General features: G+C 31.5%; 1 pseudogene; it reads left to right on the top strand.

The window, feature by feature from the left end:
* Positions 1 to 7,124: 7,124 nt before the first annotated feature.
* LOC125210422 (aspartic proteinase CDR1 pseudogene) lies at positions 7,125 to 8,593 on the top strand (annotated as a pseudogene).
* Positions 8,594 to 16,467: the final 7,874 nt, after the last annotated feature.

Raw genomic sequence — 16,467 nt, 5'->3', positions numbered from 1 at the left:
TTCCATAATTGGTTATAGACCGCACATTCCACTCACCTTTTTCCACTCACATTTTATTATAAAACTAATATATAAAAGTAGGACCCACATTTCACTATCTTTTTTCATCAACTTTCCTTTGTATTTCTTAAAACCCGTGTCAAACTCAACCGGGATTCTCAAAGTGGGACGAAGGGAGTAATTTTTATATCTTATATGAGAGAGATTTTTTTTTTAAATGGAAATGTGATATTTTTTGTGGAACAAACTAAAAAAGAAAGTGTGATATCTATAATGGGACGAAGGGAGTAATAACTTTATCCTACTCCCTCCGTTTCTTCATAGTTGAGGTGAAACTTTTCGGCACGGAGTTTTAGAAATGAATGTTGAGTGTGTTAAATAAATAGATAAAAAAGTAAAAGAGAGGAAAAGGTAGAGAGAATAAAGTATAAAGTGAATAAAGTAGAGAGAATAAAGTAAAATAGGGTAAAGTAAGAGAGAGGAAAAAGTTACCATATAAGGAAACGACTCAACTATGAAGAAACTTCCCGAAATGGTGAAGTGACTCAACTATGAAGAAACGGAGGGAGTATCTAGTTTAATAGTTCTACAGTGGTACCTTTATCCACCCTACCCAATGGTGCGGCAGGGCGGTTTGTCCGCATCGCGCTGCACACCAATGAGCGGTGTGGCGTCCCCAAGGCCTACTCACTCCCCACTAGACGATGCAGCGTGGCGATCCATCATGATCCACTAACACCACCCCATGTCCTAAGTTATTAGCTAGAATATCTAATAAGTATGGATTAATAAATAATGAAAAATGGAATGATAGTATTAATAAAAGAGAAAAAGCAAAGAAAAAGAGAATAATGAGATAAGATCTAATATGGATTAATATAGAAAGAAAACAAAGAAAATTAGTGAGCATGGGATAAGATTTAGTAATATAAATTAATAAAAAGAAATGAAAAAAGGGGAAAAAATTATTTTAGTAGAATTGAGATAAGATGTAGTAATATGGATTAATGAAAGAAAAAAAAGGAAACAATTGTTACACTTAAAGAACTGAACCAAACCTCGATTTATTAAGTATCAATTTATTACTTTGGGGTAAATACATGTTTCATGCAAAATATTTTACCTTTATTTCAATTTAGTACAAAGAATATTAAGTTTACATATTTCATACAAAAGATTTACTTAATTAGTGTTCCAAAATAATACATTTTCTTAAGTTCCTACTAACACCGTTACTTCCAGTTACATCATACGTACAAAAAATTTCATCAATGTTTCAAATTTGTACAAAAAGTTTTAAATTAAAACTTTTCATTAATTATTTCAAACACAATTATTTTTATTACTCACAAAAATGAAAAACACATAGAAAAAAAATCACCACTCTTCACCATCAAATTAGCGAATTGCATTTTATTGTCGAAGCTTTCTCATGTAACAATGGAGAATACAACTAAAAGGATATTGAATCTTTTTTGTAAAAATTAAATATTGACTTATTGACTGTTTGAAGATCAAATTAGCCAATTTTGTAAAGATGAAATATGGACTTATTCTATAAAGATTACAATAAAAAAAATAGAGTATATTGAGAGACAAATTTTTTTTAAACCATGATCAATTGCTGGAAGAATTAATATTGACTGTTGTTTTTTAAAGTTATTCATTGTATTAAATCTCTAATTATTCTTTTATTATGATGATAAGTTGGACAAAGTATAAACTAACCAACAGTGTTTAAAATATGAGGGAACTACACTAATAGTCCCTGATCTTATCGAAAAATGCACCAATGGTCCCTAAAATTTTTTAGTACGATAAGAATTAAGTAATACTAGACACCACTAGTGTGAATATTTAAAGTTCTGGGGCATTTTGGACCTTTCTACTCTCCTTTTAATTTTTTTCATTTTTTCTTCCATCACCTTTTTCTTTTATAAACTTAATTACACTTTCTTTTAAATAATATTTGATGCATTATAATTTCAAAAATTTAAATAAGAAATTAAATGTTGTAATTATGCATTATTTATTTTTATAATTAAATATTATTTATTATACAACTTAATTTGTATGTTTGCAAAGAAAATTTATATTTAATTAATAATATTTTTTAATATAAATATTAAAGTGAATTATAGAAAATTCTTTATGGAATTTATTTTTACTTAAAAATTTACTTATTATTTTTAAATTTGAGAAGAAAAAAATATTATAGAACACTATAGTATTTTTTTATATAAAAATATTAATTAAATATTTAAATGTTACTATACTTAAGTTTAAATAAATATTTTAATTACGTTAATTAAACCCCAGTATAGTTAAATATATTTTTAAAATATAATGATTAAAATTTAAATGAATTATATCCAACATAAATTAAAGCGAACTCTTGCAAGTAACATTTTTTTACAAAAATATTAAAGTGAACTATAGTAATTTTCATTATAAAGCTTAATCTATATGTTATTCAAGTAATTATTTAAAAAATTTATGTTAATTAATTGTAAATAAAATATTTTTTTGTTGTAAAAGGTGTTTTTGTGTATGTCCAGAATAATTGCATGACTAAAGAGGTACCAAAACTGTAATTTCTAGATACCGAAAATGCCCTCCATGGCATTTAGGAGATTTTTCAAATCTAGAGGGGTAAAAAGGACCGACAGTTATAAAAAATGTAATTTTTTGGGACCAAACAGACTATAAATTTTTTTAGGATCCATTGGTGCATATTTTGACAAGATCAGGGACAATTAGTATAGTTCACTCTTAAAATATTTAACGGAATCGTATTATTTTGGAACATTAAGTAAACTTTTTATATAAAATATGTAAACTTAATATTTTTATACTAAATTAAAACAAAGATAAAACATTGTGTATGAAGCATATAATTACTCTTACTTAGGTACCAAATCATAGATGAATTATATTAAAAGTAACATGTACTATTTCGACTCAAGGGAATGATTATGGTAGTAAAAATAAATATATTTGCCAATAATCCTTCAAATCATGAAAACATCTTTTAAATTTCAATATAATAATGTTTTCTTAAATGTCCTTTTAATATTCAGATGAAAAAAATTCATATGACAGATAAATAAGCGTAAAAATTATCGGAAAAATATCAAAAATTTGTCAAGCCAATATTTTCCAAATAAAAAACAACAAATTTGAAATATTCGCAATTATATTCAAAGTTATTTGATGGACTATGTGTACAATTTTTTTTGATATATGCATATCAATAAATAAAAGAGTAAATGCCCAAATTGATCCTGAATATATGTCCATTTTACGATTTTGGTCATATACTTTATCTTTTGAATTTTTGCATTCCGAACATTTCAACTCAGATCACAATTGGTCCTACACTAACAGTTTCGTCAATTTTTAAACGGTCAACGGTTATAACCCGATTTTGACCGATTAAAGCTGTTAATTACTCCCTTCGTTTTTTAAAAATAACAACTATTTCCATTTTGGGATCCACAATCCACTAACTCTACTTTCACTATTTTTTTCTCTTTCTCTCTTTTACTTTATTGATTTTTCTTTTCTTCTCTCTTACTTTACCAATTTTTCTCACTTACTTTATCAATTGTGCATTAAAACTCGTGCCATTTCAAATGTTTCTATTTTGTAGCAATATCTGCTCCCCCGGAACCAACTGCGCTAAGCCCCTGCGGGCAAAAAATGTTTCTATTTTTTTAATATGCAAGATGTATGATTTTTAACTCACTAATTATATCATTAATTATTATTCTGTTTTATTATTTAATAAAACAAAACAAATATTTAAAAAAATATATTGAAAACAAAATCTAATTAAAACAACAAAACGAAATTAAAACAAACGCTTAGCAAAAAATAGAATTGTCTCCTCCTGACGAATAACCCTCCTCTCCCTCCCCTCACTTCGATCGCCGCCAAATCGGATGGCGAATCCCATCCCTGGACGAGGGAATTCCATGATATAATTAGTGAGTTAAAATCATAATTAACAGCTTTAATCGGTCAAAATTGAATTAAAACTGTTGACCGTTTAAAAATTGACGGAACTGTTACTGTAGGACCAATTGTGATACTAGTTGAAATGATCGGGATGCAAATTCAAAAGATAAAGTATATGACCAAAATCGTAAAATGGGCATAATGTTCAAAATTTTGGCCTTTAATTAAAAAAATCACGAAGCATGATTAAATTACAAGCTGTCACCTAAGGTTTTAAAATAAAACCACGAAATTCTAATTTTTCTCAATTGTCTCGTCTATATGCACAGCAACCTAGTTTCTTGATGTTCAACTTGATATTTTATTAAAATATCTAATTTTATTATATTTATACTTTTCCTATCGTTAAAATTGGTATCTTAATTTTTCTTACGTCTGCAAGTTGTTTGCAAGTTGACGCCGTTGACTCTATATATCATCCATAGACAAAACAGAGATGTGAGGGTAGGCCAAAAGATAGAGAGATATAGGAGTTGGAGTAAAGAAAAAAGAGAAAAAGGAAAGAAAAATATAAAGAGTGAACTATAATGTTTACAAATTTTCGGTACTATATAAAAAAATAAATTCTCAAAGGTTTGTGACAAAGATTTAATTAATCTTAGGTACGTTGCATGACAATTTTGCCTTCTTCACTGTTCCTTTTTCTAAGGGATACTTCCTCTCTAATTTTTTCTCTCTTTCTATGTTCTTCTCTTTTTATTATTAATTTAATTTCTTATTCATCTCTCTTATTCTCTCTTTATTCTTACGAGTTTAATATAGTTCAACGATAAAAATTCAATACACATAAAATTAATTTTAAAAAATTTATAATAAAAGATACTCCAATAATTTAATTTTTTAATTTTCTCTGTAGGAATATGTTTATAGACAAAAATTGAAGCCGGTGTGCTTAATTGAATATTAATACAAGAAGAAAATATATCTAAGTTGCATCCCAAAATAGTATTCGTACTTACTTTTGCAAAATAAGAAAAAATACTTTTTATAACACAATACTCCCGCCGTGTTATAATAAATGTCACATTTTGCCATTTCGCTATGTCCCATAATAAGAGTTTTATATCATTTCTATCATAAATGGTAAGTAGGTCTCACATTTCACTAATCACTTCACTAACATTTTATAAGTGTGCATCATATTCAACTAACTTTTTCAATCCAATATTCTTTACATTTTCTAAAACTCGTGCCAACACCAAATGTGACTTCTATTGTGGGACTTAGAGAGCAATAAATTTTGCCAAATTACTCATGTACAAAATATTTATAATTTTTATTTATAGTATAATGCAAAAGAGTGTAAAAGTATTTCAAAATGATAATATCTTTATCCAGAAATCACTGGAAATTATCGGAAATGTGCAAATGATATTGTTCATGGATTTTTGTTAGTTCACTGAAAAGTAAAACACAATTTTAAAACATATTTTAATATTGCAATTAATGACGTTGCGTCCTTTCGTCATTTTGTTCACGTATACACATATTTTATGTTGATACTCAACGTTGTTTTAGCTATACTAAGAAAGATGGGAAAATTGCTAATTTTTAAACTTGATGGTTTATAATTTCTTCTTTTTTTTGAGAGTGTGTGTGCGAAATTTTTAAATATTGTGATGTATAGTTCCATTTTTAAAAAGTATAAGACTGACTAAATTTTAATCAAATTTGGCGATGTATTCAACAAATTACCAAATAAATTAAGGGAATGGATCCATGCAGTGTCAAAATGCACAGAACGTCATGGAGCATTTCATATTTTATACGCAAGCTGTTTTCAGTCTTCCATTTGCTTTTCCAATATTTTTCATTTCTTTCTATTTTTCTTTGCCTTTTTTTTTCACTTTTTGAATACTAGTAGTAATAAACATAAAACAGCAGCACTTCAAATATTAAATGCATGTACTAAAAAAAATAGCACTACTTATGCTTATCATGCATTTAAAAATAGGTGTAAGGAAAAGAAAAATAATGTATAAAATTTAAACAAGAAGAATATATTATTATTATTCCTAAAATATGATTACCTAAGAATTGATTTTTCATTCTTGGTATCATTCTTAATTATGATTAGCTAAAAATGTAAAGAAAAAAAAATTAAGAATGAAAGAATTAATTTTTGGCTAATATATTTTAGAAATTATCGTCATGGTTTTGTTTATTATGTTTGCTAGTACACAAAAGGTAAAACAGCATATAGAAAAATAGAAAGAATTAGTAAAATATTGGAAAATCAAATAGAAAGAGTGAAATGCTGCGTTTTGTCCACAGTATGACCTTTGCATTTTACAAGGGATTAATTTATTACCTTTTATACATACGTTGAACTGTTAAATTAAAGTATAATCCCTTTTTACTTTAACGTATACTAATTAGCTACGACAACCCTAAATACAGATGTTCAAAATAATATTTAATTAATGATAATATACAGTATGTCAACGCTGAATGTATCCAAGCATGCTAATTAATTAATAAAATACATGAATAGATATCAGCACTTCCCTGAATTTATTTTAACTCTATCTGATATTTAGTGATATTCCAAAATTCGGAAACTCCGTACATAAAATGCTGATTCAAAAACAGACCTTTTTTAGGTATGAACTTAACCCCTCATTAACTCCAAAATTTTATACAAATCTCAACAATAAAGGTGGTTTTAATATATGTCAAATTGAAGGGTCTGACTCTGATTGATTTCTTTTAATTTGGAATGTTCTCCAGAAATGCCAATTAAATGCCATTAAATCTCCAGAAATGCAGAATTTAGGCGTAAATTATAAAAGTCAATGCGAATTAAATCTCCAGAAATGCAGAATCCTGATTTCAATATTATTGGAAATTAATTAATTAATTACATAATCAGTGTCCAATTAACTTCCAAATAAAATCTGAACGCTTTTAATTTTTCATTAATCAATTGCCGTTTATTTCCTCATGCAATGAATCAATCCATCGCATTAATTACACAAAAAAAATTATAGCAAAGATTCGACTCTTCATTTTACATCCCACAACCAAAATTTCCCTATAAATTGGATCAATCATTTTAGAAATTTCATTCATCACAATCATAATTCATTCTCCAATTAAAAAAAATGGCTTCTCTAATTTACTCACTCCTGCTCTCTTCAATTTTATTCACATTATCTAGCTATGCCGCCTCCGATAACGGCGGCTTCACCCTCGATCTCCTCCACCGCGATCCTCCCTCCGGCGAGGCCCGCTTCCGCAGCATCAGGAGCGCAATCGACCGCTCCTTCTCCCGCAAATCCTACCTCCTCTCGAAGCTCAACAAAGGCATCGAATCCGTCGATGCCACGATCACCGGCGCCAACGGCGAATACGTGATGAAGTTCCTGATCGGAACTCCGCCGGTGGAGCAGCTCGGGATCGCCGACACCGGCAGCGATCTCCTGTGGACGCAGTGCCTGCCGTGCACGCAGTGCTACAAGCAGGACTCTCCGCTGTTCAACCCTTCCAAATCGAGGACCTTCCGCCCGATCTCCTGCCAGTCCGACCTCTGCCAGGCCGCCGGCAGCGCCTCCTGCGACGACGGCAACCACTGCCAGTACCAGGTCTCGTACGGCGACAGGTCGCACACCGCCGGCGACGTCGGGACCGAAACCATAAGTTTTGGCGGGAAAATCAATTTCCCCAAGGTCGCCTTCGGGTGCGGCCACGACAACGACGGGACGTTCAGCCAGGCCGGGTCGGGGATCGTCGGCCTCGGCGGCGGAGCCGTCTCCATCGTCAACCAGCTCCGCTCCACCACCGGCGGCCGATTCTCCTACTGCCTGACGCTGCTCAACGCCAACGCCTCCAGCAAAATCAGCTTCGGCAGCGACGCGGTTGTTTCCGGATCTGATGTCATCTCCACTCCACTTGTGAAGAAATCTCCGGATACCTTCTACTATCTGACATTGGAAGGATTCAGCGTCGGAGACAAGAGAACGGAGATTGGCTCCTCCAAAGCTGGATTTGGGGGATCGGTGGAGGAAGGGAACATCATCATCGATTCAGGGACGACGCTGACGTTCGTGCCGCAGGAGTTCTACGATGGAGTGGAGGCCGCCTTGGTGGAGGCGATCGATGCGCAGAGGACTAGCGATCCGCAGGGGACTTTCGGTCTTTGCTACCGAGTCTCGGGCGGGCAGGGGATCGAGTCGCCTCCTCTGACGGTGCATTTCACGGGGGCGGATGTGGTGGTGGAGGCGGTGAGCTTGTTTGTGGAGGTGTCGGAAGGGTTGGTTTGTTTGACGCTGGTGCCGTCGCAGGAGTTGGCGATTTATGGGAATCTGTTTCAGATGAATTATCACGTTGGGTATGATTTGGTGAAGGGTGAAGTTAGCTTCCAGAAGACAGATTGCGCGGCTCAGGAGGAGTGAGGTTTATGAATGAATTATGGGGGGTTTATACAACGTTGATATCAAAAAAATAAGCTGGTTTAATTATTGTATTTAATTTCTTTTTATGTTGTTTCGTATGTCTAAGGTTGTTTCTAGGGTTATGTAATCATCTTAAACCAGTTTATTTGGTAATGATAATTGTGTTTTTATTTTATTAAGGAACTTAGTTTTCTTTCTATTTGATGATATATCTACATATATTGAAAATACAATTATCCAAAAAATTAAAATAAAGTTATATTCAATTGTACAAATGAGGAAAATAGTATTAAATGAAAATTTTCTCCCAAGGAGTATATATATTAAACATAAAAATTAAACATAAAGTAGTATTCTATGAACATGTTAATTACCACCAACAACTAGCTCCCAATCATATTATAATGTCGACCGATTATTTATCTTCTAAAAAACATAATTTACAATTAATATTAGTACAGTATTACAAATCGTCCAAATTAATTAATTATTTGTGACAAGCTCCCTTCTTCCGTTGTTGATCAACTCTGTGCAAGACTTTCACTAATTTGTACTCCCTTCGTGCTCCGTCCAATTGAAGAAGACCAATTTTTGTTTTTAGTTTGTCCTAAATAAGATTCATTATTAAAATTGAAAATACTTTGACTCTACTTTATCCCCTCTCTTACTTTACTCTCTCCACTTCACACACAAAATAAAATTGCATAAATTCTTGTGCAGTCAATGAAGGGGTTATCTTTCTTGGAATGAAGGGAGTATTTATGGTTCATGTGGAAATGGAAATACGTTTGGTCGTTTGGATAAATAATTTTCTGCTACAAGAGTTGCTAGAGGTGTAGTGTTTGAATTTCGAAATATGATCATATGACTAATTGTTAACTTACATCCTTCATTCTACATAATAACTGCTTTCTTTTATTTGTGAAGATACAAAGTTGTTATCTTGGATGACCTTATTAGTGTTTTAACTGTTTTTTACTTTATTTTCTCCCAAGGAGTACGTTTTTTTCTTTGTCATACCTGTCACATGTCCAAACCCTAACTCATTCTTTTTCAAATGTTTAAAATATAATTTTACTTATAGGGGAGTGATATATTATACACTTTCCATGTACTATATATATGTATCTAAATATTTTAATTAAATGCATAAATAAACTTATTTTTTTGTCAAATAAACTAGATTTTGGTTGTACAAAATTTGGTCACATAGATTTGTTGATAATGGAAACCATATATCTAATACGAGCTCAAAATATTAGAACTAATCAACAAATATAGTGTTTCCATTTAAAAATATCAATAGCTTCTATGAATATGTCAACACATGGTATAATAGACACTTTCATGATATGGTGAATAATTTAATTATCGAATAATTTTGTATTCCAACTTCATCGTTCTCTCTCCTTTCACTATTCACGTTTTTAGAATCAGCATAGAATCAACAAGATTTCAACACAAAATTCAACAGCAGTAGAACAAAAGAGTCAATACAATTTCATCGCCAAAAAATAACAGCAGAACAAAAAATCAACGATTCAGCACGAAATTCAACATCAACAAAGCTTCAACGTCATTTCAACCCGAAATTCGACATCAACAAAGTGTGGATGCAACACGAAATTCAACATCAATAAAGATTCAACGCCATTTCAACACAAAATTCAACATCAACAAGGAATCAACGTCGCAGTGTAAACGCAAAATTCAAGCAATTTTTTCGACGAATCAACACATGATCGGAATTAGCTATGTTTTAACATGAAATTCAATCAATTTTTACAACACAAAATCCGACATCAACAAAGTGAGTCAATGATTTAGCACGAAATTCAACATCAATAAAGATTCAACGCCATTTCAACACAAATTCAACATCAACAAGGAATCAACGACGCAGTGTAAACGCAAAATTCAAGCAATTTTTTCAACGAATCAGCACATGATCGGACTTAGCTAGGTTTTTTGACTGAAAAAATTTAATTGTTGAGAATATGAGACGTCAATTACAATGGTGAAGATCCTCGCTGAAGATGTGAATATTTGCAGTTTGGAAAGTGGGAGATTAATTAGGAACGCATAAACTGCTGATCAAATTAAGTTACAAAATTACCATCTGTTGACAAAATATATGCTCTTATTGACATAAGAATTGAACGTCATATAAACTACAGATCTGATATAATTAATGACTAGGATTAAAGTTTTAAATTTATATTAAATATATATTTTTCATTTGATCACGTCCCATTACTTATAATATAATTTAACTCAAATTTAAGTATGGCAGCATCATTCAAATTGAATTATCACGTCATATCATCCAGGTACTATATTACTACCACTTGAAACACCAATACAAACTTTATGATTTTTGGAGGAAAACTAAACAAATTTGTGTTATTAAACAAATTTATATGTTCATCTTAGATATTTGTCTTATTTATTCACTGCTATCTATCGAAAAGAAAAAAGAGTTTACCACATGGCATAACACTTCCCAAATTTGAAATAAAAATATGAGTTTATATTCAAAATTAAGTCGTATAATATGATATGTGCAATGTGGCGCTTGAATTCTTTTTTGAAATAAATTAAAATTGCCAAACGGGACATTAATTATAAAATTAGATAAATAAACTCTCCGTGAATCCACATGGAATTTGAAAACTTGGTCCCAATCCTGAATATTTTACAACAGTCAACGCTAGTAGCATAATCTTGAATGAAAATCCAGTAATTCAGTGAATCAACTAATTGCCCCTCTAATTAAGCAATAACGGCAAATTTCTCTTTGGAAAGTAAAGTAATTGCATTCGAAGCTCAGATTGACTGTACACTAACCACACTAATTAAGGAAAAAAATTCGGTTATACTATGTTTTTGAAATAACTAGTATTAACACCTGTGCTATGCACATGACAAATTTTTTAAAAATAATAATGATATATTAACTTAAAATAAAGAATATAAAGTAAATAAGTATAAACATATATTTACAAATAAGAACTAATTAAAATAAGTATTTGTAATATTATAAACAACAACAAAAATATTTGTACAATTGTACTTCTCTCAGCTCACTCTCAATGAAACATTTCATAATTGTATACTATTTTAATATTTGATACGAGTGTAGTATAAAATAAAAGAAATAACAAAATAGGAGATGTATGGATGTCACGCCCGTATTTTCTAAGGATAGAAAACACGGTTGATCGCGACTAGGGGATGATTAAAGAAGCGGGGAAGAAAGGGGGAAACACACATCTTTGACCAAAATATTTAAATACCTAAAATAACTTAGAAAACAGCATAGTATCAATTCAACAAAGTACCAAATCTAAGAAATAAAGACTAGAAAGTAGACAATTTTTATAAAGAGTTAGGTTCTCAATACTAAAACAATTTTAAAGAAAAGACACCTAGCGGAAGCGTTCAAGACACGAAAAATGCCGAGTATGAACACACGACATATCCAACAATATTAAGCCAAACATAAATCATCCATGAATTTTACTCAACATCCTCCATGCCCGTTGTCGCTCAATCTGCACATTAAGAAAACAAATATGCAGGGTTGAGTACTTGGCACTCAGTGGACACATGCCAAATCAGTTTGTCAAGCCATAACGAGTGATCTTGGGGGTTTTAATTGAAAAGAACCCAAGTCACTAAAATCATCTTTACATAAATTTCGGTTGCAACCATTTTCCATCCACATCACCATCACCATCACCATATCTGAACATACATGACAAGGAACGTGGCCACGAACCAAGTCACTAGACCGGCCAACTCCAAAGAGATAGCGCACGATCTACTGGGTGTACACTAGTCCGAGCAGGGTTTGCGGCCCTACTGGGACCCGAATTCGATTAAACATACATGGCATAGCCACTTCAGATAGGTTCATTCAAACACAAAACATGGCAAGACAAACAATTTTCACCTCCTTTCACATAAAAATAGTATTTAGGACATAGTCCTTATTTAAAAGGAAAGCCCACCTCAAAAGCTTAGCTCCTCCACAAACTTCCTGTCCCAACCTCAACAATGTGCAAAATTTCACCCTTTTCGAATTAACATAATATGCAAAAATCAGGCTTTGCTATAAAAAAGTTAATTAAGGACAATGCATGCATCCTATGTGTGTGAAAAAAAATTATCCCTCATTCACAAATAATAAAACAGACTCATCAATGAAGCACAAAATCCAATGATGGCCAACATCCTTGAACTCTCGGTTATTACTAAACATAGGCCAAGCAATTAAATTCTAGATCACATAAATTTGAATCACTTAATAAGATAATTAACCCAACACTAATCGGTCATCTCTATTAAACAAGAACTGAGGAAAAGAATAGCATTGGTCATTTAATATATTACTCCCAACCAAACTCACATACACATTATCCATATATCTACCGAAACTCACAACTAATTATATATATCACCCTATTAAATTAATTGGATAGTAGTGGTTCATAAAATATTAAAGTACCCAACAAAATAAATAAAGAAATCAAAATAAACAGTAGCCTATTCCTAAATCAGTACACGTATATACTCCCAAATCATCACAGAATGAATAAAAGAAATAATATAACAATTAAAAGGAATTGTACTACCAAAAATACTCCCAGCCCAACTCGTCTTCCTCAAATTTCAATCAGCAAAACTCTTTCTCTCCCTACTGCTTAATTAAAAAAAAAATGAGAGAAAGAACACCCAGCACTATGCTCTCCCTAAAATTCTCGTCTCTATCTCCATGTTAACACAAAATCCAACACTGCATCCTCCATTCACAGCCCCTTTCAGTCACAGATAAGTTTTATCCACTTTTCCCCTTTCTAAACTTTTATTTCCAAATTTTAATTGTTCGATTCAATTATTTTGGGCAGACAGAATATTTCCAAGAATTCATATTAGAAAGAGATAAAGACAGACTTGCATGCTTGCAATGGCAGTAAAGATCGAGCTTTAACAAGAAGGTAGCATTCAACAAGTTTTCCATTAATTTCAACAAATCTGATCTGTGGACTACTGTGGTGTATGAATTTATGGCATGGAATTGAAGAAAGGATATACCTTTAGAAAGAAAGAGAACAAATTAAGATTTGCAGGGAGATGGCTGTTTCACACGCTACTCGGTTTTGGATTCCTCTCAACTGTGACAAAAGGAAAATATGGTGCTATGGATTTAATACCCAGAAAGTGATATACACAGAATGAAAGGGTAAGATTATACCTTTGTTGGAATGAATAAAACTCGTTAGCAACCAAGAGGAATTGAGATCACAGCTCTCTCGATTTCAAGCTGTAATATCATGGAATTGGCTACAAAATCAATATGATTATGCTAAGGTTTAATATTCATGAAATTGCGGAGAAAGATTACCTTATGGTGGAGGAAACAAAAAAACAACGACAGATAAAATGAAGCTGCATTGCGGAGGAATTTATAAAGAGAAGAATGGATTTTGGTTGGAGATTTTCAAGGGAGGTGGAGATATGGAAGAAACCGTTGGTTGATGGAATTGGAAGAATTATTTTGACCAAAAATTTTGACTGCAGAGTAGAATAATTAATTAATATTCTACTACTACGGAGTAGATAAAAGGCTAGAATAAGCAAGATAAAAGTGATATGCCCAAATATTTGATTTAGAGTATTAATTAAATCATGGTGTTTTCTTTAAAGTACTATGGTGTTATTCCAAGTACTTAGACGAACGCCTAATTTTCTCATCGCTGATTCTCACGTCAAACTCGCCGACTACTTTTACCACACGATTGCCCAACAACGATTCAAATCATTTAATATTTCCAAAAGCAACTAAATAAAACGATGACGATATTTTATTCAAAGATCTCATGCTCGATTCTCAACATAAAACTCCTCGTGAAAAGGTACCAAAAAGACGGGTGTTACAATGGATAAAATAAAATAAGACATACAAATAAAGAAAAATGTAATAGTACTATATACAAAAAAATAAAAAAAAAGCAATCTATTTGAAGGAATACATAGTTCACCAGTTTCAATTAAGTAAATCAACTCCAACATATTTAATTAAACTAATATATTATATATGAAATTATATATTACTATACATAACAATAATTAATGTTATGCAATATTGTTCTTTGTTTGATAATGATATTAATTTAGTCTCACTTTATATTATTATTTATTGGTGTTTCATAATTACTTGGTTTAGCCACATTTGAATTCAATATAAACATATTTCAAAATTTTGAGATGTAAAAAGAACAGATATGAGTAAATAAAAAACAACTCAATCTATAAAACACTTAAATATAATTACTTAATTCAAAAGATTAATTCAAAAAATGTAAAGTCCAATAAATTAAAATTTCAAATTAAAACTTAGCAGGAATATAATAATAGAGTACAACACTTAAACTAAAACTATAGTCAATTAATAAAAATGTACCCCTACTATAAATTGCATAATTTTATAGCATTATTTGAAATCAAAAGTATACTCCAAAAAGCCAACTAAATATATTAGATCAATAAGATAAGATAATATAATATATTCAAATACTTATGAACGGAGTACCATTTGAGGCGAGGTTTTTGCGATTTTTTTTAATGTTCATCAATCTTTCAATTCCGCTCCATAATTGGTAGTATACATTTTATCTTTCCTCTTGAGTTGGAGTAACACCAAAATATTTTTAAAAATGTATATTGTTCTTGGTTTGATATTGATATTAATTTAATTTTGTTTTTTATACTTATTATTTTGTAGTAGTATTTTATAATTATTATTTGGTTTAGCCAAATTTAATTTCAATACTTGATACCACAACTAAAATTCAACACGAATAAAGCTCAAATATCACACTTCCATAAACTAAAATACCAACACAAATAAAGCCCAAATAATACATTCTTAGACTAAAATCCCAACACAAATAAACCCAAATTATAGTACTCCATAAAGTAAAATTTCCTACAAACCCTAAATGAAGAAGCGGCGCCTCCCTCTCCCTCTCACCTAAATCGGCTCCCTCTCCCTCTCCCTCTCCCTCTCTCTCTTTCTCTCTCAATCGGCGGAATTGACTCGTGCATCGCCGCCACGCCGGCAAGCCCATCAGCCTGCATCGTCGTCGCGCCTTCCACTCTGCCTCACCGCTCCTCCGTCGCCCTTCCTCTGCCGGTCTCCTTGTCCGTACTCAGGCAGAAAATGACGTCCGGCGATGAGGGAATGGAGGGAGTTGTGCCTTAGGGTGTATTGTAGAACGGCAGCTGCTACTCGCCAATCGCCATCATCAAATGCCGTCGTCTCCTGATCAATACGTATCGAATTATCGATACATATCGTTTATACCGATGATGATGATGATGATAATGATGATGATGATGATGATGATGATGATGATGATAATAATAATAATAATAATAATAATAATAGTAATAATAATAATAATATAATTTATTTTTTTAAGATTAAAAGTTTAAATCATAAATATATCCATATAACTTATTTATATATATTTTTTATTATAAAGATGTAGACAATGTTTATTTTATTATGTTAAAATTATATTAATTTTGGTTTTATTTTTCAGTTTTGAAATTATATTTTTCGGTATACAAGTATTCGAAATGGTATAAAATTTCGGTATATCGTACGAAATATCGATATACCGTTCAGAACGGTATACCAAAGTTCGGTACGATGTACCGAAATTTTGAAACGTTAACGGTATAGTTTTTATCCATACCGAAATTTCGGTTTACCGAAATTCAGTATACCGAAACTTTTGAAACAATAACGATATGAAATTCTTTCATATCGATATTTTCGGTATGATAACGAAACAAAATTTTTGATACAGTATATCGTATCGACCCAGCCCTAACAACGCTAGTAGCATAATCTTGAATGAAAATCCAGTAATTCAGTGAATCAACTAATTGCCCCTCTAATTAAGCAATAACGGAAAATTTCTCTTTGAAAAGTAAAGTAATTGCATTCGAAGCTCAGATTGACTGTACACTAACCACACTA

This window comes from Salvia hispanica, chromosome 3 (genome assembly GCF_029641045.1).
Source record: "Salvia hispanica isolate PSC_SH4W2 chromosome 3, Shi_PSC_v1, whole genome shotgun sequence".
Classification (NCBI taxonomy): domain Eukaryota; kingdom Viridiplantae; phylum Streptophyta; class Magnoliopsida; order Lamiales; family Lamiaceae; genus Salvia; species Salvia hispanica.
This window is presented reverse-complemented; position numbering and strand designations above follow the sequence as displayed.